This window comes from Delphinus delphis, chromosome 11, assembly GCF_949987515.2.
Source record: "Delphinus delphis chromosome 11, mDelDel1.2, whole genome shotgun sequence".
Lineage (NCBI taxonomy): Eukaryota > Metazoa > Chordata > Mammalia > Artiodactyla > Delphinidae > Delphinus > Delphinus delphis.
In genome coordinates, this window is record NC_082693.1 from 64,815,238 (window position 1) to 64,837,673 (window position 22,436).

Genomic DNA, 22,436 nt, shown 5'->3' on the forward strand with positions numbered 1-22,436 from the left:
ATCAAAATGTACATCAGTAGAACAGTAGTTAAATAAGTAGAGGTTCATTCATGAACTAAAACATGATGCTACACAAAAAAAGGATAAGAGTGCTCTTTATGCACTGATATGAAAAGATAATCAATATGTTATTAAGTGAAAAAGCAATGTACAAAATAACGCATAGCATGCTAACATTTATTTACGCCTATAAAACTTGTCTGCAAAGATACAGAAAAAACTAGTAACCATGGGTACCTATTTTGGGGGACTGAGGTGGGTAGAAACTGAGTGGCTGTAAGTACAGAGGTGGGAGGGAGATTTTCAACTCTATAGTGTTTTAGGTTTACTGATTTTGGAATCCATGTGAATGGATTAGTTGTTCTACAAATTAATTAACTGTTTAAATGTTTAAAGGGAAGAAATAAGTAAACTGTTTAACAAAAATGCATTTTCTTTTTCTAAAACAAAACATAACACTGAATAAGAAAAAGAAAATTGCATTCTGTGTTGTGCATGGACATGTTTTTACAGCAGGCAAATCATAATATATAACTTATTGATACCTGCTTATATAAGTAATAATGTATAACTCAATAATAATATATAATCAATAATATATAACTTGTTGTTACTTATATAATAATAATTTTTAAATGTGCATGGGAATGATAAATTCCAAATTTAGGCTAATAGTTATTTCTGGAAAGAGAATGATGTGAATAAGATTGGAGAAAAAGAAGCCAGGTGACTTCAACTGTATCTTTCACATTTTAATTTCCAGTTAGGTCATATAGATTGAAAAAGTACAGAGAAGGACAGAAATGTGGAAATACTTGATGTTTTCAGGTAAAGGAATTATTTTAAGAAAATCACTTAAATATATTTTATATTTTGATGACATTAACATTAACTGGGATTCTGTAAAAATTCTCATGAAATTTAAAGATGGTTATATTGTATAGTTATTGGGCCTATTTTGAGAGAGTTCATACAGAGAAACATAAAATTTCATGTATCTATTTTTGATATTAGGAACTATGGAAGTAAAAATGCATCAGTGTGACATACAGGGTGAGAAAGTGAGCACTGAGCATCATATGGGTAATTTTTTCAACAGCTATTCCTTGAACTTATAAATCTACATTTGATTGATTGAACTCAATCAAACAGCCACACCTAATTTATTGAGAAATGTAATTTAGTTGTGTGCACAGGGAAAGAAATGAAATTTAGTGAACACAAAGCACAGTCTCTTCCACAAGGGATGACACTACTAAGCATGTGGGAATGTTGAGCTGAAGATGGCAGACCTTTCCATTTTTTAAGAGCAGCCAGAAATTTAATTTTGTTTTTTTAATGTGACATCTCCGATTTTTAAATGTTGGCAACTAAATCATTCTTTTAATGACCTTATATGAGCCAAACAAAATATGTCTACAAACTAGACCTGTAGGCCAATAGTCTGCAAACCTCGACAGTACTAAAATATCCTACAAATGAACACTGAGAGGGACCAGAGTTCAAGATCTCTTTTCCTGTGGACTGTGGGTACACAGTATTCTAAAACTAAGAAGAGCTGGTGAGAGATACCACAGAAGCCAAGAGGTAGGACTAGGTTACACCCAGTAAATTAGGATGAGGACTCAAAGGCCACTGGATCCAGCAAATCAAAAAATAGGGCCAGCCACAAACTGTAATAAAGTTATACTCCCTGGCTTCTTGAAACTTGTAATGCAGTTGGAAAAACGCTGCATAGAAACCGAAGTGTCCACAATACAATACAGCCCAGACTTCGTGGTATAGACTGAACATCAAAATTAGAGAGTTAATTCATTATTTTGAGATGTGGTTGTTAGAAAAAATTTTGTGAGGTAGGGGAGACTTGAAGTACACTTTGAAGAATGTAACAATAGGGCTTCCCTGGTGGCGCAGTGGTTGAGAGTCCGCCTGCCGATGCAGGGGACACGGGTTCGTGCCCCGGTCCAGGAAGATCCCATATGCCGCAGAGCGGCTGGGCCCATGAGTCATGGCCTCTGAGCCTGCGCGTCCGGACCCTGTGCTCCGCAATGGGAGAGGCCACAACAGTGAGAGGCCCGTGTACCGCAAAAAAAAAAAAAAAAAAAAAAAAAAAAAGAATGTAACAACAAAGAACCTTGGGTATATTCACATAATAAGTGGAAATGTGAGAAAGAAAGAAAAGACAGGAATGCTAAAGAGCTGAATTAACTCACAAGTTCTTCCTTCACTAGCTACCTGAGTTCAGAGGCTTCTAATTATCTCCTAATCACTATCCTCACTTTCTTCGCAATTTTTAGCTGGGCACAGAGCTTCCTTGCCTTTAGGTCTGATCATATGTCTAAATATTAGCTAACGGCTATAAGGAAAATAGGGTGTGCAACTTCCAGAAAATGCTTTTAAAGAGGGTCCTTTTAATCCCTCTCTTCTTGCTGGTTAAAATGAGTACCTATATGCTGAGACTCCAACAGCTATCAGGGACCTTGAGGTGGCCTTGGGAATAGAAGTCCTTTATAGCATACTAGCAAGACAGGAGCCTGGGATAGAAACCTTTGGGCTCCCTGGATATGTAGGAGAAATAAACTTGTCTCATTTATGCCATAGGTATTCTGTTTGGTTACTATGGTTTTCTCTTAATTTTTTGCTTTAAAAAAATACTCAAACTTGAACATATTATTTTACCTCCCTGAGCTGGTATTTCCTTAAAATGAGGGAGGTAAAGTTGTTAAGATAGTCCCATTGATGTCTTCATATTTCAACATTCTGTATGATTCAACAGGAAATTTTTTAAAAATCTCTTAAACAATTGTGCCCTGTCAGTTTGCATCAACACATCTTATATAAAAAGCGAAAATTTCAGTCAATTACTCAGGTATTTTCTAATGTATACAAGTTTCTCTTTGAGAAAACACATGATGACATACATCACACCTAAAATGGAATACAATATACAGGTATCGCCCTCTTTTCAAAAGTTTGCTTTATGTCACTTCACTTTTACAAAAGACCCTCATTAGTACCTATTTTTGCTAACTGAAAGAAATCTTAAGAGGATTTTTCCTTTCAGGAAAAACGGGACAATAGTACTCAGTATTTGTTTTGCAGGGAGCCGTTTACAGAGGCAGTGCTCACCCCCCAGCAGCGAGAGGGCACCTCCAAGCTCTTTTCCCGGGAACTACACTCAGCACCTTAGCATCAGGCCACGAAAGCTTTACACTGTCTGTGAGCATCTGTGCTTTATCTCAATTTATTTTTGCGTGTCCTTAGCAAGATGTGCCATCAGGTAATTGCTTCTTCACTTTACTCCATTTCTGCTTCCCAGAGTTTTCACAGGAACACTCAACTTTCAGATAGCGGAGAAAACTTTTATTCCAATAGAAGTTGGAATCAAAAAAATTCCAAATTTGCTCATCCATTAATGGATGAGCAAACAAAAAAATTGCATCATTAATGATATTGTTGAAATTTTTATAATTGATCCCTTCAAGCTGATGATTAATATTACCTTCCTCCTGGTCAACTTTCCCCAAAGCATATTCGTTTGAATAAAAATCTTGATAAGAAATCAACAAAATACATATGCTAGGGTGAAATAACTGTTTATACTACTTTAATCCATGTTTCCTTTTGAGAGATTCACCAGACACATTAGAATAGGAGAAGTCCTGAGCCATCTCAAACAAGCAGATAAACAAAAACACTTATTTCTGTTTAATCAGTTACGTCTACAATATATTGGACCATAACAGTATTTTTCTTCAGAAGAGTGGTTGGGAAACAGTTCTAGATGGTATAGTTTTCCAGAATTCTTTCTTATATCCTGCTGCTCTCCATTTAGGAAAGTAAACAAAGCCCTGAAGTAACAGATAAGTTAAAATTCCATTTGCTATTTCACAGCACACCCCACAAGAAAGCTGTTTGTAAACCACAGCTTGAGATTCTCAGAGGAAAAGAAGAATGATCAGCGAGCTCAGTTTAGACACTGCACATTTAATTTTACCTTTTGGGCTCTGCCTCTTGTAGCAAAGCTCAGCTTTGAATCAGAAGTACCATTATTGTACTGTGAGCTTTAAAAAGATACTTGATATTCACCCTGGATTTAATGTCCTTGGAGAGAGATTTCAAGAACAGAATTTTAGTGGTTGATTCTAGACTTTTCCTTGTCTGTAAACCTTACAGTTTACATAGGCAATAAATATTTTTTGAAATCAGTAAAAATGGAAGCAAGAGACTAACAAGTGAGAGAAGTACAATACAAAAATAAGCAGTTAGTACTTGGAAACGCCTCCTTTTTGGTATAGCGTAATTTTTTTTTGTTGTTCTTTTGAGTATTTTGTTTAGCAAGAGAACAGAAATCTTCTACAGGGACTAGGAGATGCCATCTGGTGATTTTATACAATATCACTACTAAAAAAAGCTCTATTTTCCCCAATTGTAATAGATCTAAAAACTCATTCTTTTGAGATTTCATTGATAGTGCCCAGAAAAACAGATTTTTCTTTAATTTCTTTTTAGCATTCAAGAAAATAAGCTAAAAGCTATTTTCATGATTTAAAACACCTATATGATCTATAATACAAATTAAGGAATGGAAAGAAAAACTGATATAGATCAAGAATCATAAATTCATAAAACTTCAGAGAATCCAAAATATTTTGAGAAGTATAATAAAAAATTATCTTAATATATTTCCTCTGGAAATCATAGCTATCAAAAGGCTACAAAAGGCCATGTTACAAACATGTGGATTTTTAATCCATAAAACAGATGGCAGATTTTCATTTTATTCAATTGCTTTACTAAGGGACGAATCAAACATCTGGTAGAATTTTTATTTTTACTTCATTTGCACTTATAACTCTAATTACATATAATGGAGTGCTAACAACAGTTAACAGAATGCTGTTATAGAAACATAATAACAATGTAGGATTATTAATTCAAAACGGCCATTTCTGGGAAAAGCCTAGAAATCAGTGGGTGGCAAGTAAAATATGAAACATTTGCTCAGAAACAATTGTCAGTTTCACATGTCAAAATATATGGATGGTCATGCATAGCTGTTTGTGTTAATGATTAGTACTGATGTATGTTGTTAGGTTAAAACAATGGATGCATTATACAGGGAAGAAAGAACATCTATAGAAGATGAGAGAGGAGACTGCCAATTTTGGTTTTTGGCCAAATTCAATTTCACTGGGTTGTTAATAACTTGATTGGAGGTGACTGTGTTTATTTTGGGAACCTGTGCTTTTACATGATCACAAAATGCGATAACGCATATGTAGCTCAGACTGAAAAATACACGACACGATAGACCTGAGGATTGTATTTTCAATTTTGATTTAAATGTTTACTTGTCCACAGCAGTATTTTATGAAGTCCCTGAACTTATGAACCCATGCCAGTCTACACGGCTGGTTTAACATGTGCAATGCTTGATTGTTTTTCTGAATGACCACTAATATTATTTTGTGTACATAATTCACAATATTCTATTTTGAAATCCAGCATAACATTTCATTTCAATCTACTGATTTAGTCCTCTAGGAAGGCCAGAAACTATTAAGTTTTCAAAGCTTCTCAGTGCTATTCCTGTATCTAATAGAAATAGCCAATTGAAAATAACCACTGTGGTTTCTCCAGGAACCTGGCTGTGCCTTGTTTCACAATGTCTATTTTCTGAGACACGATGTAACCAAAATTAATCTCAAGCTTATTAAATTGCTGTACCAGCCTTTAGAGGTGACTATTTTTATAAGAATAAATTCTAAAAGTTTCTAAAGAAACAGTGAGACACTGCCTGTTATTATTGGCATACACCTGCTGCTGTTATGAATTACATTGCTTCAATAAATGAATTTCAGATAGCAAATTGTTTCTTTAAGTACCAAGAATAACCTTTTTAATAATATGTATTTCAAGTTATAATCCTACTAACATGAAAATAAAATAAATTTTTTACTAAAATAAACACACTTACCTGCTTGCTTACATAAACAGAAAGTATCAAGCTCTTCTTTTAACAATTTAGAGTCATTTTTACAATCATCAGTTTTATGCTTGGCTTTAGTATGGTTGCTTCTCTATTTCCTTTCTTACTGTTATTTAGTTATTAAATAACAGTTTAGTTTGTCAGTGTAATGCTGAGCACATGAGAAGTTTAAAAAAATATTTGTGGAATGGATGCACAAACTCTCAAATGAAGCTTCCAGTTCTCTTCTTAATTTGATGTGGACAGAGAAGTACGACACCCAAGTATTAAAAATGTGTATTCAGGGCTTCCCTGGTGGTGCAGTGGTTGGGAGCCTGCCTGCTGATGCGGGGGGCGCGGGTTCGTGCCCCGGTCCGGGGGGATCCCACGTGCCGTGGAGTGGCTGGGCCCGTGAGCCATGGCCGCTGGGCCTGTGCGTCCGGAGCCTGTGCTCCGCGGCGGGAGAGGCCACGGCAGTGAGAGGCCCGCGTACCGCAAAGGAAAAAAAAAAAAAATGTGTATTCATTATATCTAATGTTGAATCAAGGGTCTAGCCAGTACACAAGATGCATGAATCTTAGAATACTAGGTATTTCAGTGGGTCAGAACTTTTTCTATTTACTGTCAGGTTCTCAGATTTGTTACAGATGTTGAATTTACCAAAAGATTGACCACTGAATAAATCAGATGTTATTATCAATGAGAAAATGACACGTGGAAATAATATATTGTGTTCTTGGGCAATACTATTACATTAACAAATATATGCCTTGCCTTGAATGGTTTTTATCTTTAGTTATTGGTTTAGATATAGAGGAAAAGTCACACATCAACTTTAGAATTTGCTTCTTTCCACTTGTGAGGCCAGAATCAATTCTGCGTAATGGTACCCTGAGAGGATAATGTGGTATAAGTTGAAAACTGCAAGATTAGTGAGCATTCCTTGGGAACTCTCTGGGTTTCTTTATATATTGCCAAACTATTCTCTGTGTTTTTATTCTTACTAATATCTCCTAGGCTGAATATATTGATACTTTGTCTCTATTATATCTACATTATAGAGGACTTTGATGTATCTCTAAAACTCATTTGTTTTCATATAGTTGAAGTCTATTCCCAGACCCTAGAGATGTTAACTTGATTACTCCAGTGATAAATTAGAGAATGGTGACCAAAAACAAGCAAAAAAAAGCAATGTTGTTAGATAATTATTTTTAGAAAATATTTGTATACTGAAAATACTCTTTTCATCTAGATTGTTGAATTCCCTATAAAAATATAATTTAATTTGGAGAATTATATTTCTATATATGTGCTTTTTCTTCTCTTCTAGTTTTGGTACATTTATTCTTTAATAAAGTTTTAAAGATTTGATTGATACTAAAGTACTAAAAGTTGTTCTGAATTTTAACCTACAATGCTTATTATAATAATCTTAATTTTCATCATGATTTTTCCTGAAATTTCTAAATAAAACGGCTGATTACTTAGAAATGGTCAAATCTGTTTTGACTTTTTAAAATACATCTCAGTGAAATTTGTTCGATGAACAGTAGTATAGACATTCTGTGGAGACTGATGTAATCTCCAGTTCACAAGCTGCCTTGGATTTGGATGGCACCTGTCTAAAAGGTGGAAAGTGTACTGATTATAGAACCTGAAGTTGGGGTCTGCAGCCCCCCTGGATCTGAGGATGTATCCTGTGGTTTTTACAATCATTTCACTGTATAATTTTAAAAATTTATGCTTCATTCTGTGTATGTGAGCTGAGTAGCAATGTTCTTATTGTCTTAGGTTCAACAACTAAAAACCCAAGGCTGAGAAAAAAGCAGCATCAATTCTCTGCATTTAAAAAAATGTTGAAAATAATTGAGGCTATTATCTCCCTGATGGCTGGTTCCCATTCCCGATTATCGCCCTAGTCCCCATCCCAACCTCAAGTCCATTTAAGCAGAACCCCAGGAAACAGGGAGAACCAAAATTTATTCAAGTTGTGAATTATTTACCCAAGGAGGAAACTACGGATTTTTACTTCCTTGCCTGAAGAGTGAAGAAATGGTGCTTACCAAATCCAAGAGAGAAGACCTCAAGGAGTGCCACCACCACAAATTAGAAGTCAACACTGGTATCTCACTCCCCAGGTGAACGTTTTCTTATGCAGCATACTTGTTGATTTATGCCTGTCTGTTCAGAGGTAAGAGAACTAGTTTATGGATATAAATTAAATGTGATTTATTAAAAATTTCCTATAATTGTACGTTTAATATGTATTTTTTCTGGACCCAGTTGTTTCAATATGATCTGCAGTTCATCAAAATACAATAACTAAAAGTAAAATTTTATTACAAGTATATAATAATTTCTTAGAAATGAATTCTTAATGAGATTAAGATAGCATCCTCTTAAGATTAATTCATATAATTTTATAAGCTATAAAACAAAATTATAAATCAATGTGTTATTTCTCATTACGTATTTTTTAACAATGCAATGTAATACGTAGCTCAGATCATAAATCATTTATTTACCTAGAAATATTTCCTTGTTAAATGTGTGTACATACATGTATTAAACTCTGATGCTCGGTCATTCAAATAGTTAAATTAAAGCATTGTACAAAATCAGAAAGAACTCTATTATTTTACTAGCTATTGTGATCACATTTTTCTTGTATCTAAATAAAGAGAAACTTATCTATTGCCAAAACTAACCAGTCTGGCTAGATTTACTTTTACTTTTTATTAATAAAAGGTAGAAAATAGTCATTTCATAAGATGAAATAAGAGGAGGATTAAATAATTAAATATTTCACAATATGACTTGATAAAACAGGTTTTAACTACTTTGTTGAATAATACATACCAAATCTGAAAGAAAGCATAAAAAATTTGCCTATGGGTTTTATCCAGTGTATCTTGAAGATCTCAGTAATCTCAAAAAATATTCCAATTACGTTAAAAGGATCTACTTCACTAACCTATACTGCTTCAAATCTTCAAAGTTTTTCTTTTTAGCTAATGACAGGTCCCAAGGATGAATCTTGAGAATAGCTTAAAAGAACTACTTATAATTAAATACATGAAAAAAGCTATTTTCGATATTTAACATTTCTTACCTATGTGTTATTTGCTTTGCTCTTATGGAGCTCCCTGAAAATTGATACATTCTTTGACAATGTGAAAAGCTGGAAGAGGTGAGATCTTTAAATAACAATTATCAATACCAATCCATTTTAAATGCCAGTTTTTCACTTTTAACAGAAATATCTGTAAGACGGAAAAAGACCCAAGTCCTGAGATGGTTTATATTTCCTTGGTTATCCATTGACACTGATTTGTTTTCTTAAGCCAATATTTTGAAGTCACTTTGTTTGACGTCCAGAGAGATTTTTGAGATGTGTGTCTTTCTTTTGTGAAGCAGGATAGAAGAGATAGGGAGAGGAAGGTAGACGGGAGGAACCTGCTTTGAAGTCCCTTCTACAGATTTATTCTCAGCTAGATCCCTCTCAGGAAAGGACACATCCTTGCTCCATTATTCCTTTTAAATTCTTGGTGTTATATTGCTTTGCATACCGAGGTTTAGAAACTGCTCCAAAGAGTATTGTAAAGGCAGTAATTAAAGAAAACTAAAACTCTCTATTTGTACCTAACCAAGTCCATACTCTTCAATACCTGAAAAACTAGATGGACAGATAGATAGATTTGCATGTATGTATACACGTTTTAGATCATCTGATAGATTCTTTTATCATCATGCAACTGCGTTGTATTTTCTATGTAAATTTGTGTTTATGGTTTTATTAGACCAAGATATTACATAATGAAGTTTATGTGTGCTGAGTAGTAATTTTAAATGTGTTTAATATTTAATTATAGTATTTCTCAATCTAGGGTATATAGACCCTTAGGGATCCACAGATACATTCTCAACAGTCTGCATGATCTCAGGTCTGAGAAATTCTGGTTAATGGACTTAGTCATTAAGAGCTCAGGCCATAGAGCCAATCTCATCTGGTTCAAATTGCAGCACCCTCACTTACCAGCTGTGGATCCTTGGGGAAGTTACCTTCCTTCTCTGAATCTCAGTTTTCTCACCTATAAAATGACAGATATAATGCAATGTAAAATGCTCACTTCCTCTTAGGTTGAATTAATTAAGAGAAACATTTCATCCATCCATAAAATCAGTAAGTCAAAAATGTTATTTCAGAATAACAGAGACTCATTATTCTGATGTTTGGATTCTGGATATAATCAAGTGAAAATAGTGTACCCTACTTCAGAAATACTTGTACTACTTTTGTTAGCCATCATGATCAAACTTTTTCTGTGCATTTAAAGAATGAGAAACTTTATATTGCTAAAAATTAATCAATCTGGTAGCTAGCATACAATTTTGGTTTACTAATAGAAAATACATTCATCTTATAAGTTCAAATAACTTGAGGATTAACTCTAATTGGAATGAGCATTTCATTATATGATTTGATGAGTTTGAACTACCAATATAGCTTTTCATTATATCAGACTCCCTAGAATCCCAAATTGTTCTTTTTCCACTGATAGGAAATTGTCTAATAGAAATATCTTAGCAGAAAATATGACCCTTGTGGGAGAGGAAAATATCAGTAATCATTAACAAAATCATTTCAGTGTTTTATGGGACAAGGGAGAATATTTTGGCCCTATGGCAAGCACTGTATACTTCTAATTTAGACCCATATTTCTTATTGTAGGAATGCTGGAAACAACTGATAGATTTTCTAGCAATATCCAGATCAAAGCCACCTTTATTTAGACCAATGGGTACATAATTAATGATACTTTAATATACAGCAAGGTTGAGGATGCTGAGAGGAAAGCATGAGACAAGGTTGGGGTTTTCCTCATACCCTCTGTATTATTCATGTTAGGCTACCTACTGTAACAGACTGTCCCTAAATCTCAACGGCTTAACACAATAGAGGTTTATTTTTCACTCACATTCCATCTCACCTAGGAAGTGACAGGGACATAGACTGTTCTTTATGATTTGTCAGGGACATAGATTCCTGTCAGGTAGTTCCACCATTTTCTAAGGTCTTGGAGTCTTCCACAGGGTTTTCTGCAGCCAGGCAGCAGAGAGGTAGGAAAAAGTACCTGGAGTATCTCATCCAAGGTTTGGGGCCCAGCTCAGACATTATACATCATTCAAAAACAAGACGAGAACATAGGTATTAGTCCCAACTGGCTGGGGTCTGGTAATCCTCTATAGAAATTCAGGATACTTGGTTTAAGTTCACAGATTCTTTTTTTTTTTTTTTTTAATTTTATTTATTATTTATTTTTGTCTGTGTTGGGTCTTCGTTTCTGTGCGAGGGCTTTCTCTAGTTGCGGCAAGCAGGGACCACTCTTCATCGCGATGCGCGGGCCTCTCACTATCGCGGCCTCTCTTGTTGTGGAGCACAGGCTCCAGACATGCAGGCTCAGTAGTTGTGGCTCACGGGCCTAGTTGCTCTGAGGCATGTGGGATCTTCGCAGACCAGTGTTTGAACCCGTGTCCCCTGCATTTGCAGGCAGATTCTCAACCACTGCGCCACCAGGGAAACCCAAAGTTCACAGATTCTTGCTGATATTGTAATGATATTATTTTTTACAGATGTTTCTGTTATATTCATACACTATTTTTATTTAATCATAAGTGATATTAATTCATTCATTTCTAATTCTGTGAGACTCTGAACAATCTTGTGTACATACTGACTTAATTCTATTGTAAAGAAATTGTGTCAGTGATAACAAGATCAATTAAGTAATTGCCAGCAGCTTAAATATGAACGATTTAAAATCTAATTTCCTAAAAAAAAAACCACAAAGATTAAGTACAATTTTCCATAACACCCAAGTAAACAAGCATCAAAAGCTCAAGGTTAATAATAAAAATAACAATCATAAAACTAAAATCTCATAGATCTTCTTGCAAATAAATTACTACATTTATGGGTGATAGGATATAAATCTTATGATAGTAAGATCTAACAAGAAAGGAGCATCACCCAAACCTTGCTAATGTTATATTTTAGTGTCTTGATAGGTGACTGACTTATAAATATTCTTCAAACTTCTATTCTACTATTTACTTGATGTTAAAGCCTGGCCAATTGCTTTGTATTTTCAAAATACTCATATCAGGAACTTTAAGTTTCTTATTCTCTCAATATTCTAGTTATTCAAGCTTGGGGGTGTCATTTATAATTTATTTTAATTAATGTGCATTAAAGGTATTTGAGATTTAGATTTTTTTAAACTTCCACTCCTAATAATACGTTTACTCTGAGAAAAATTGTGCAAATGCTGCTGGTCAAAATGCTGATATTTGTTAATCAGCAGATCTAGGATATCTGGAGCTGGATTTCCAGCTCTCAGCTTTTGCATCGTGAATAAATCATGACCACATGACCCAAGAAGAAAAGTACATGCTTTACCCAAGATTCAAATACTAGTTAGACCACAATACTTTTACCCACATATTTTGAAGTTTTAAAAAAGTACAATTATTATATCATGTCCATAAAACTGTGGAACATCAAAGTTTATACTGGCATCAAAGGTGACCATATTTGTTTCACTGTAAATATCAATACAAGTGAGTCTACCCAGTAATCTATCTTTTTCTACAACTCCATAAAAATATTTTTGTGTTTACACTTTACTCTCTAACTCAAAATCTTACTATATCTAATTTGATTCTATTCCAAGCTCTTCTACATACTATCAGTTTAGTCTTCAGCAAGGCATTAATTTTTCTGAGGCTTAAATTCGATGGGCATTTAGGTTGCTTCCACGACCTGGCTACTGTAAATAGTGCCGCAATGAACATTGAGGTGCATGTGTCCTTTTGAATTATGGTTTTCTCTGGGTATATGCCCAGTGGCGGGATTGCTGGGTCATATGGTAGTTCTATTTTTAGTTTTTTAAGGAACCTCCATACTGTTCTCCATAGTGGCTATATCATTCCCACCAACACTGCAAGAGGGTTCCTTTTTCTCCACACACTCTCCAGCATTTGTTGTTTGTAGATTTTCTGATGAGGCCCATTCTACGTAGTGTGAGGTGATACCACATTGTAGTTTTGATTTGCATTTCTCTAATAATTAGTGATGTTGAGCAGCTTTTCATGTGCCTCTTGACCATCTGTATGTCTTCTTTGGAGAAATGTCTATTTAGGTCTTCTGCCCATTTTTTGACTGGGTTCTTTGATTTTTTGTTATTGAGCTGCATGAGCTGTTTATGTATTTTGGAGATTAATCCTTTGTCTGTTGATTCATTTGCAAATATTTTCTCCCATTCTGAGGGTTGTCTTTTTGTCCCGTTTATAGTTTCCTTTGCTGTGCAAAATCTTTGAAGTTTCATTAGGTCCCATTTGTATATTTTTGTTGTTATTTCCATTACTCTAGGAGGTGGGTCAAAAAAGATCTTGCTGTGATTTATGTAAAAGAGTGTTCTTCCTATGTCTTCCTCTAAGAGTTTTATAGAGTCTGGCTTTACATTTAGGTTTTTAATGCATTTTGAGTTTATTTTTGTGTATGGTATTAAGGAGTGTTCTAATTTCATTCTTTTACATGTAGCTGTCCAGTTTTCCCAGCACCACTTATTGAAGAGACTGCCTTTTCTCCATTGTATATCCTTGCCTTCTTTGTCATAGATTAGTTGACGATAGGTGCATGGGTTTATCTCTGGGCTTTCTATCCTGTTCCATTGATCTATATTTCTGTTTTTGTGCCAGTACCATATTGTCTTAATTACTGTAGCTTTGTAGTATAGTCTGAAGTCAGGGAGTCTGATTCCTCCAGCTCTGCTTTTTTCCCTCAAGATTGCTTTGGTTATTCGAGGTCTTTTTTGTCTCCATACAAATTTTAATATTTTTTGTTCTAGTTCTGTAAAAAAATGCCATTGGTAATTTCATAGGGATTGCATTAAATCTGTAGATTGCTTTGAGTAGTATAGTCATTTTCACAATATTGATTCTTCCAATCCAATAACATAGTATATCTCTCCATCTGTTTGTGTCAGCTTTGATTTCTTTCATCTGTGTCTTACAGTTTTCTGAGTACAGGTCTTTTATCTCCTTAGGTAGGTTTATTCCTAGGTATTTTATTCTTCTGGTTGCAATGGTGAATGGGATCGTTTCCTTAATTTCTCTTTCTGATCTTTTGTTGTTAGTGTATAGGAATGCAAGAGATTTCTGTGCGTTAATTTCATATCCTGCAACTTTACCAAAATCATTGATTAGCTCTAGTAGTTTTCTGTTGGCATGTTTAGGATTATCTATGTCTAATATCATGTCATCTGCAAACAGTGACAGTTTTACTTCTTCTATTCCAATTTGGATTCCTTTTATTTCTTTTTCTTCTCTGATTGCCGTGGCTAGGACTTCCAAAACTATGTTGAATAACAATGGTGAGATGGACATCCTTGTCTTGTTCCTGATCTTAGAGGAAATGCATTCAGTTTTTCACCATTGAGAATGATGTTTGCTGTGGGCTTGTCATATATGGTCTTTACTATGTTGAGGTAGGTTCCCTCTATGCCCACTTTCTGGAGAGTTTTTATCATAAATCGGTGTTGAATTTTGTCAAAAGCTTTTTCTGCATCTATTGAGATGATCATATGGTTTTTATTCTGCAGTTTGTTAATATGGTGTATCACATTGATTGAATTGTGTATATTGAAGAATCCTTGCACCCCTGGGATAAATCCAACTTGATCATGGTGCATGATCCTTTTAATGTATTGTTGGATTCTGTTTGCTAATATTTTGTTGAGGATTTCTGCATCATATTCACCAATGATACTGGTCTGCAATTTTCTTTTTTTGTAGTATCTTTGGTTTTGGTATCAGGGTGATGGTGGCCTCGTAGAATGAGTTTGGGAGTGTTCCTTCCTCTGCAATTTTTTGGAAGAGTTTGAGGATGGGTGTTAGCTCTTCTCTAAACGTTTGATAAAATTCACCTGTGAAGCCATCAACAGGACCAGGACTTTTGTTTGTTGGAAGACTTTTAACCACAGTTTCAATTTCATTATTTGTGATTGGTCTGTTCATATGTTCTATTTCTTCCTGGTTCAGTCTTGGAAGGTTATACCTTCCAAGCATTTGTCCATTTCTTGCAGGCTACATTTTAATGGCATAGAATTGCTTGCAGTAGTCTCTTAGGATGCTTTGTATTCCTGTGGTGTCTGTTGTAAATTCTCTTTTTCATTTCTAGTTTTATTGATTTGAGTCCTCTCCCTCTTTTTCTTGATGAGTCTGGGTAAAGGTTTACCAATTTTGTTTATCTTCTCAAAGAACCAGCTTTTAGTTTTATTGATCTTTGCTATTACTTTGCTTGCTTCTATTTATTTCTGCTATGATCTTTATGATTTCTTTTCTTCTACTAAGTTTGGTTTTGTTTCTTCTTCTTTCGCTAGTTCCATTAGGTGTAAGGTTAGATTGTGTATGTGAGATTTTTCTTGTTTCTTAAGGTAGGATTGTATTGCTATAAACTTCTCTCTTACAACTGCTTTTTCTGCTTCCCATAGGTTTTGGATCATCGTGTTTTCATTGTCATTTGTCTCTAGGTAATTTTTGATTCCCTCTTTAATTTCTTCAGTTATCTCTTGGTTATTTAGTAATGTATTGTTTAGCCTCCATGCATTTGTACTTTTTACATTTTTTTCCCTGTAATTGATTTCTAATCTCATAGCACTGTGGTCACAAAAGATGCTTGATATGATTCCAATTTTCTTAAATTTACCAAGGCTTGATTTGTGACCCAAGATGTGATCTATCCTGGAGGATGTTCCATGTGCACTTGAGAAGAGAGTGCAATCTGCTGTTTTTTGGATGGAATGTTCTATAAATATCAATTAAATCTATCTGGTCTATTGTGTCATTTAAAACTTGTGTTTCCTTATTACTTTTCTGTCTGGATGACCTGTCCATTGTTGTAATTGAATCGTTAAAGTTCCCCACTATTACTGTGTAACTGTAGATTTCCTCTTTTATAGATGTTAGCATTTGCGTTATGTATTGATGTGCTCCTATGCCGGGTGCATATATATTTATAATTGTTATATCTTCTGCTTGGATTGATCCCTTGATCATTATGTAGTGTCCTTCCTTGTCTCTTGAAACATTATTATAATGTCTATTTTATCTGAGTATTACTAGTCCAGCTTTCTGTTGATTTCCATTTGCATGGAATATCTTTTTCAATCCCCTCACTTTCACTCTGTATGCGTCCCTAGGTCTGAAGTGGGTCTCTTGTAGACAGCATATAGATGGGTCTTGTTTTTTATCCATTCAGTGAGCCTGTGTCTTTTGGTTGGAGCATTTAATTCATTCACATTTAAGGTAATTCTCAATATGTATGCTCCTATTACCATTTTCTTAATTGTTTTGGGTTTGTTTTTGTAGGTATTTTCTTCACTTGTGTTTCCCACTTAGAGAAGTTCTTTTAGCATTTGCTATAAAGCTGGTTCAGTGGTGCTGAATTCTCTTAGCTTTTTTTTTTTAAACATGTTTATTGGAGTATAACTGCTTTACAATGGTGTGACAGTTTCTGCTGTATAACAAAGTGAATCAGCTATACATATACATATATCCCCATATCTCCTCCCTCTTGCATCTCCTTGCCACCCTCCCTATCCCGCCCCTCTAGGTGGTCACAAAGCACTGAGCTGATCTCCCTGTACTATAGGGCTGCTTGCCACTAGCTATCTATTTTACATTTGGTAGTGCATATATGTCCATGCCATTCTCTCAGTTCATCCCAGCTTACCCATCCCCCTCCCTGTGTCCTCAAGTTTATTCTCTATGTCTGCGTTTTTATTCCTGTCCTGCCCATAGGTTCTTCAGAATCATTTAATTTAATTAATTTTTTTTAGATTCCATATATATGTGTTAGCATACAGTATTTCTTTTTCTCTTTCCGACTTACTTCATTCTGTATGAGAGACTCTAGGTCCACCCACCTCACTACAAATAACTCAATTTCCTTTCTTTTTATGTCTGAGTAATATTCCATTGTATGTATGTGCCACATCTTTATCCATTCATCTGTCGATGGACATTTAGATTGCTTCCACATCCTGGCTATTGTAAATAGAGCCGCAATGAACACTGTGATATATGACTCTTTTTGAATTATGGTTTTCTCAGGGTATATGCCCAGGAGTGGGATTGCTGGGTTGTATGGCAGTTCTATTTTTAGTTTTTAAAGGAACCTCCATACTGTTCTCCATAGTGACTATATCAATTTACATTTCCACCAACAGTGCAAGAGGGTTCCCTTTTCTCCACACCCTCTCCAGTATTTATTCTTTGTAGATTTTTTGATGGTGGCCATTCTGACCGGTGTGAGATGATGTCTCATTGTAGTTTTGATTTGCATTTCTCTAATGATTAATGATGTTGAGCATTCTTTCATGTGTTTGTTGGCAATCTGTATATCTTCTTTGGAGACATGTCTATTTAGGTCTTCTGCCCATTTTTGAATTGGGTTGTTTGTTATTTTGATATTGAGATGCATGAGCTGCCTGTAAATTTTGGGGAATAATCCTCTGTCATATGCTTCATTTGCAAATATTTTCTCTTATTCTGAGGGTTGTCTTTTTGTCTTGTTTATGGTTTCCTCTGCTGTGCAAAAGCTTTTAAGTTTCATTAGGTCCCATTTGTTTATTTTTGTTTTTATTTCCATTTCTCTAGGTAGTGGTTCAAAAAGGATCCTGCTGTGATTTATGTCATGGAGTGTTCTGCCTATGCTTTCCTCTAAGAGTTTTATAGTGTCTGGCCTTACATTTAGGTCTTTAATCTATTTTGAGTTGATTTTTGTGTATGGTGTTAGGGAGTGTTCTAATTTCATTCTTTTACATGTAGCTGTCTAGTTTTCCCAGCACCATTTATTGAAGAGGCAGTCTTTTCTCCACTGTATATTCTTGCCTCCTTTATCAAAGATAAGGTGACCATATGTATGTGGGTTTACCTCTGGGCTTTGTATTCTGTTCCACTGATCTATATTTCTGTTTTTGTGCCACCATACTGTCTTGATTACTGTAGCTTTGTAGCATAGTCTGAAGTCAGGGAGCCTGATTCCTCCAGCTGTTTTTCTTTCTCAGGATTGCTTTGGCTATTCGGAGTCTTTTGTGTTTCTGTACAAATTGTGAAATTTTTTGCTCTAGTTCTGTGAAAAATGCCATTGGTAGTTTGATAGGGATTGTATTGAATCTACAGATTGCTGTGGGTAGTATAGTCATTTTCATAATGTTGATTCTTCCAATCCAAGAACATGATACAAACATCTGTTTGTATCACTTTTAATTTCTTTCATCAGTGTCTTATAGTGTTCTCCATACAGGTCTTTTGCCTCCTTCCGTAGGTTTATTCCTAGCTATTTTACTCTTTTTGTTGCCATGGTAAGTGGGTGTCTTTCCTTAATTTCTCTTTCAGATTTTTCATCATTTGTGTATAGGAATGCAAGAGATTTCTGTGCATTAATTTTGAATCCTGCTACTTTACCAATTTCATTGATTAGCTCTAGTAGTTTTCTGGTAGCATCTTTAGGATTCTCTATGTATAGTATCGTGTCATCTGCAAAAAGTGACAATTTTACTTCTTCTTTTCCGGTTTGGATTCCTTTTATTTCTTTTTCTTCTCTGATTGCTGTGACTAAAACTTGCAAAACTACGTTGAATAATAGTGGTGAGAGTGGGAAACCTTGTCTTCTTCCTGATCTTAGAGGAAATGATTTCAGTTTTTCACCATTGAGAATGATGTTTGCTATGGGTTTGTCATATATGGCCTTTAGTATGTTGAGGTTAGCTTCCCTCTATGCCTACTTTTTGGATGGTTTTTATCCTAACTGGGTGTTGAACTTTGTCAAAAGTTTTTCTGCATCTACTGAGATGATCATATGCTTTTTCTCCTGCAGTCTGTGAGTATCGTTTATCCCATTGACTGATTTGCGTATATTGAAGAATCCTTGCATTCCTGGGATAAACCCCACTAGATCATGGTGTATGATCCTTTTAATGTGCTGTTGGATTCTGTTTGTTAGTATTTTGTTGAGGATTTTTGCATCTATGTTCATCAGTGATATTGATCTGTAGTTTTCTTTTTTTGTGGCATCTTATTCTGGTTTTGGTATCAGGGTGATGGTGGCATCATAGAATGAGTTTGGGAGTCTTCCTCCCTCTGCTATACTTTGGAAGAGTTTGAGAAGGATAGGTGTTAGCTCTTCTCTAAATGTTTGATAGAATTTGCCTGTGAAGTCTTCTGGTCCTGGGCTTTTGTTTGTTGGAAGATTTTTAATCTCTCTCTCAATTTGAGTGCTTGTGTGTGGTCTGTTTATATTTTCTATTTCTTCCTAGTTCAGTCTCAGAACGTGGTGCTTTTCTAAAAATTTGTCCATTTCTTCCAGGTTGTTCATTTTATTGACATAGAGTTGCTTGTAGTAATCTCTCATGATCTTTTGTATTTCTGCAGTGTCAGTTATTACTTCTCCTTTTTCATTTCTAATTCTATTGATCTGAATCTTCACCCTGTTTTTCTTGATGAGTCTAGCTAATGGTTTATCAATTTTAACTATCTTCTCAGAGAACCAGCTTTTAGTTTTATTGATCTTTGCCATCATTTTCTTCATTTCTTTTTATTTCTGATCTGTTCTTTATGATTTCTTTCCTTCTGCTAACTTTGGGGTTTTTTTGTTCTTCTTTCTCTAATTGCTTTAGGTGTAAGGTTAGGTTGTTTATTTGCGATGTTTTTTGTTTCTTGACGTAGGATTGTATTGCTATAAATTTCCCTCTTAGAACTGCTTTTGCTGCATCCCATAGGTTTTGCGTCGTCGTGTTTTCATTTTTTTCTAGGTATTTTCTGATTTCCTCTTTGATTTCTTCAGTGATCTCTTGGTTATTTAGTAGTGTATTCAGTAGCCTCCTTGTGTTTGTATTTTCTACAGGTTTTTCCTGTAATTGATATAGTCTCACAGCATTGTGGTTGGAAAAGATACTTGATACAATTTCAATTTTCTTAAATCTACCAAGGCTTGATTTGTGACCCAAGATATGATCTATCCTGGAGAATGTTCCATGAGCACTTGAGAAGAAAGTGTAATCTGCTGTTTTGGGATGGAATGTCCTATAAATATCAATCAAGTCCATCTTGTTTATTGTATCATTTAAAGTTAGTGTTTATTTATTTATTTTCATTTTGGATGATCTGTCCATTGGTGAAAGAGGGGTGTTAAAGTCCCCTACTATGATTTTGTTACTGTCGATTTACCCTTTATGGCTGTTAGCATTTGCCTTATGTATTGAGGTGCTCCTATGTGTGGTGCATGAATATTTACAATTGTTATATCTTCTTCTTGGATTGATCCCTTGATCATTATGTAGTGTCCTTCTTTGTCTCTCGTAACACTCTTTATTTTAAAGTCTATTTTGTCTGATATAAGAATTGCTACTCCACCTTTCTTTTGATTTCCATTTGCATGGAATAACTTTTTCCATCCCCTCACTTTCAGTCTGTATGTGTCCCTAGGTCTGAAGTGGGTCTCTTGTAGACAGCATATATATGGGTCCTGTTTTTGTATCCACTCAGCATTCAGCCAGTCTATGTCTTTTGGTTGGAGCATTTAATCCATTTACGTTTAAGGTAGTTATTGATATGTATGTTCCTATTACCATTTTCTTAATTGTTTTGGGTTTGTTTTTATAGGTCTTTTTCTTCTCTTGTGTTGCCCACTTAGAGAAGTTCCTTTAGCATTTGCTATAGAGCTGGTTGGTGGTGCTGAATTCTCTTAGCTTTTGCTTGTCTGTAAAGCTCTTGATTTCTCCATCGAATCTGAATGAGATCCTTGCTGGGTAGAGTAATCTTGGTTGTAGGTTCTTCCCTTTCATCACTTTAAATACATCATGCCACTCCCTTCTGGTAGAAGTTTTGCTGAGAAATCAGCTGTTAACCTTATGGGAGTTCCCTTGTATGTTATTTGTCGTTTTTCCCTTGTTCCTTTTAATAATTTTTCTTTGTCTTTAATTTTTGTCAATTTGATTCCTATGTGTCTCAGCATGTTTCTCCTTGGGTTTATCGTGCCTGACACTCTCTGCACTTCCTGGACTTGGGTGGCTATTTCCTTTCCCATGTTAGGGAAGTTTTCGACTATAACCTCTTCAAATATTTTCTCGGGTCCTTTCTCTCTCTCCTCTGCTGGGACCCCTATAATGCGAATGTTGGTGCGTTTAATGTTGTCCCAGAGTTCTCTTAGGCTGTCTTCATTTCTTTTCATTCTTTTTTCTTTATTCTTTCCGTGGCAGTGAATTCCATCATTCTGTCTTCCAGGTCACTTATCCGTTTTCTGTTTCAGTTATTCTTCTATAGATTCCTTGTAGTGTATTTTTCATTTCAGTTATTGTATTGTTCATCTCTGTTTATTTGTTCCCTAATTCTTCTAGGTGTTTCTTTTTTACTTCTTATAGGTCTTTGTTAAACATTTCTTGCATCTTCTCGATCTTTGCCTCCATTATTTTTCCAAGGTCCTGGATCATCTTCACTATCATTATTCTGAATTCTTTTTCTGGGAGTTTGCCTATCTCCACTTCATTTAATTGTTTTTCTGGGGTTTTATCTTGTTCCTTCAACTGGGACATAGCCCTCGGTCTTTTCATTTTGTCTCTCTTTCTGTGAATGTGTTTTTCGTTCCACAGGCTGCAGGACTGTAGTTATTCTTGCTTCTGCTGTCTGCCCTCTGGTGGATGAGGCTATTTAAGAGGCTTGTGCAAGCTTCCTGATGGGAGGGACTGTGTGTGTGTCTTTTATTCCCTTATTCATTCACTCACTCTTTAAGTCAACTGGTCAATCAGATACAGTCTCCAGAAGACACCTATTAAATATCTACCATGTAACATTACCATGCTAGATATCAAGGATACCAAGATAAGCCTGATCCTTACCCTCAGAAGTTAGAGTTTACTGTGGCAGAGAGTGGATTGTGATAAGTGCTAAGACAGTGGAAACAGAGGCACCTACTATACTTAGAAAAGTCTTCCTGGAAGAGGCAATGTACAAGGAGGGATCTTCAGGCTGAGGAGGAATTATCTTAGGAAAAAAGAAAAGAATGGTCTAGCAAAATAAAACAATGTGTATTAGCAGAGGAGAGTGAGAACCAGTCATAAAGCAACTTAGAGATCTGGTAAGAGATGAGGAAGGGGAGGGAAAGAGAGGATAGTTCATGGAGGGCATTGTAAGTTAGGTTGAAGAATTTGGAGTTTATCTGGAGTACACTAGGCAAATCAAATTATTCCCCAGTTTCTCTTCTGTCTCTGACCTGAATGGTCCATTTCTTGGGTCATAATTTGGCATAAAGTCTTCTGTGAGTTTTCTCAGTGTACCGTCATGCTTCTGTTGTCATCACTGCCATTACTAAGTATTTTGAACTATATATTCTGCACATTTA

At 35.2% G+C, this 22,436-nt stretch overlaps 1 protein-coding gene across 2 annotated transcripts in view; it reads right to left on the bottom strand.

Annotated features, from left to right (window-relative positions):
- Nucleotides 1–22,436, bottom strand: part of LIN7A (lin-7 homolog A, crumbs cell polarity complex component) — a 399,161-nt gene that overhangs the window by 368,256 nt on the left and 8,469 nt on the right. The window contains exons 2-3 of one of the 2 annotated variants that reach the window (XM_060025316.1): nucleotides 10,011–10,065; nucleotides 8,038–8,155 (exon numbers count right to left, since the gene is read on the bottom strand). The gene's annotated coding sequence lies outside the window, so the exon portion shown is untranslated. Of the gene's footprint in view, nucleotides 1–8,037; nucleotides 8,156–10,010; nucleotides 10,066–22,436 lie in introns of those variants that run through there. The other variant, XM_060025318.1, reaches the window with a different exon arrangement.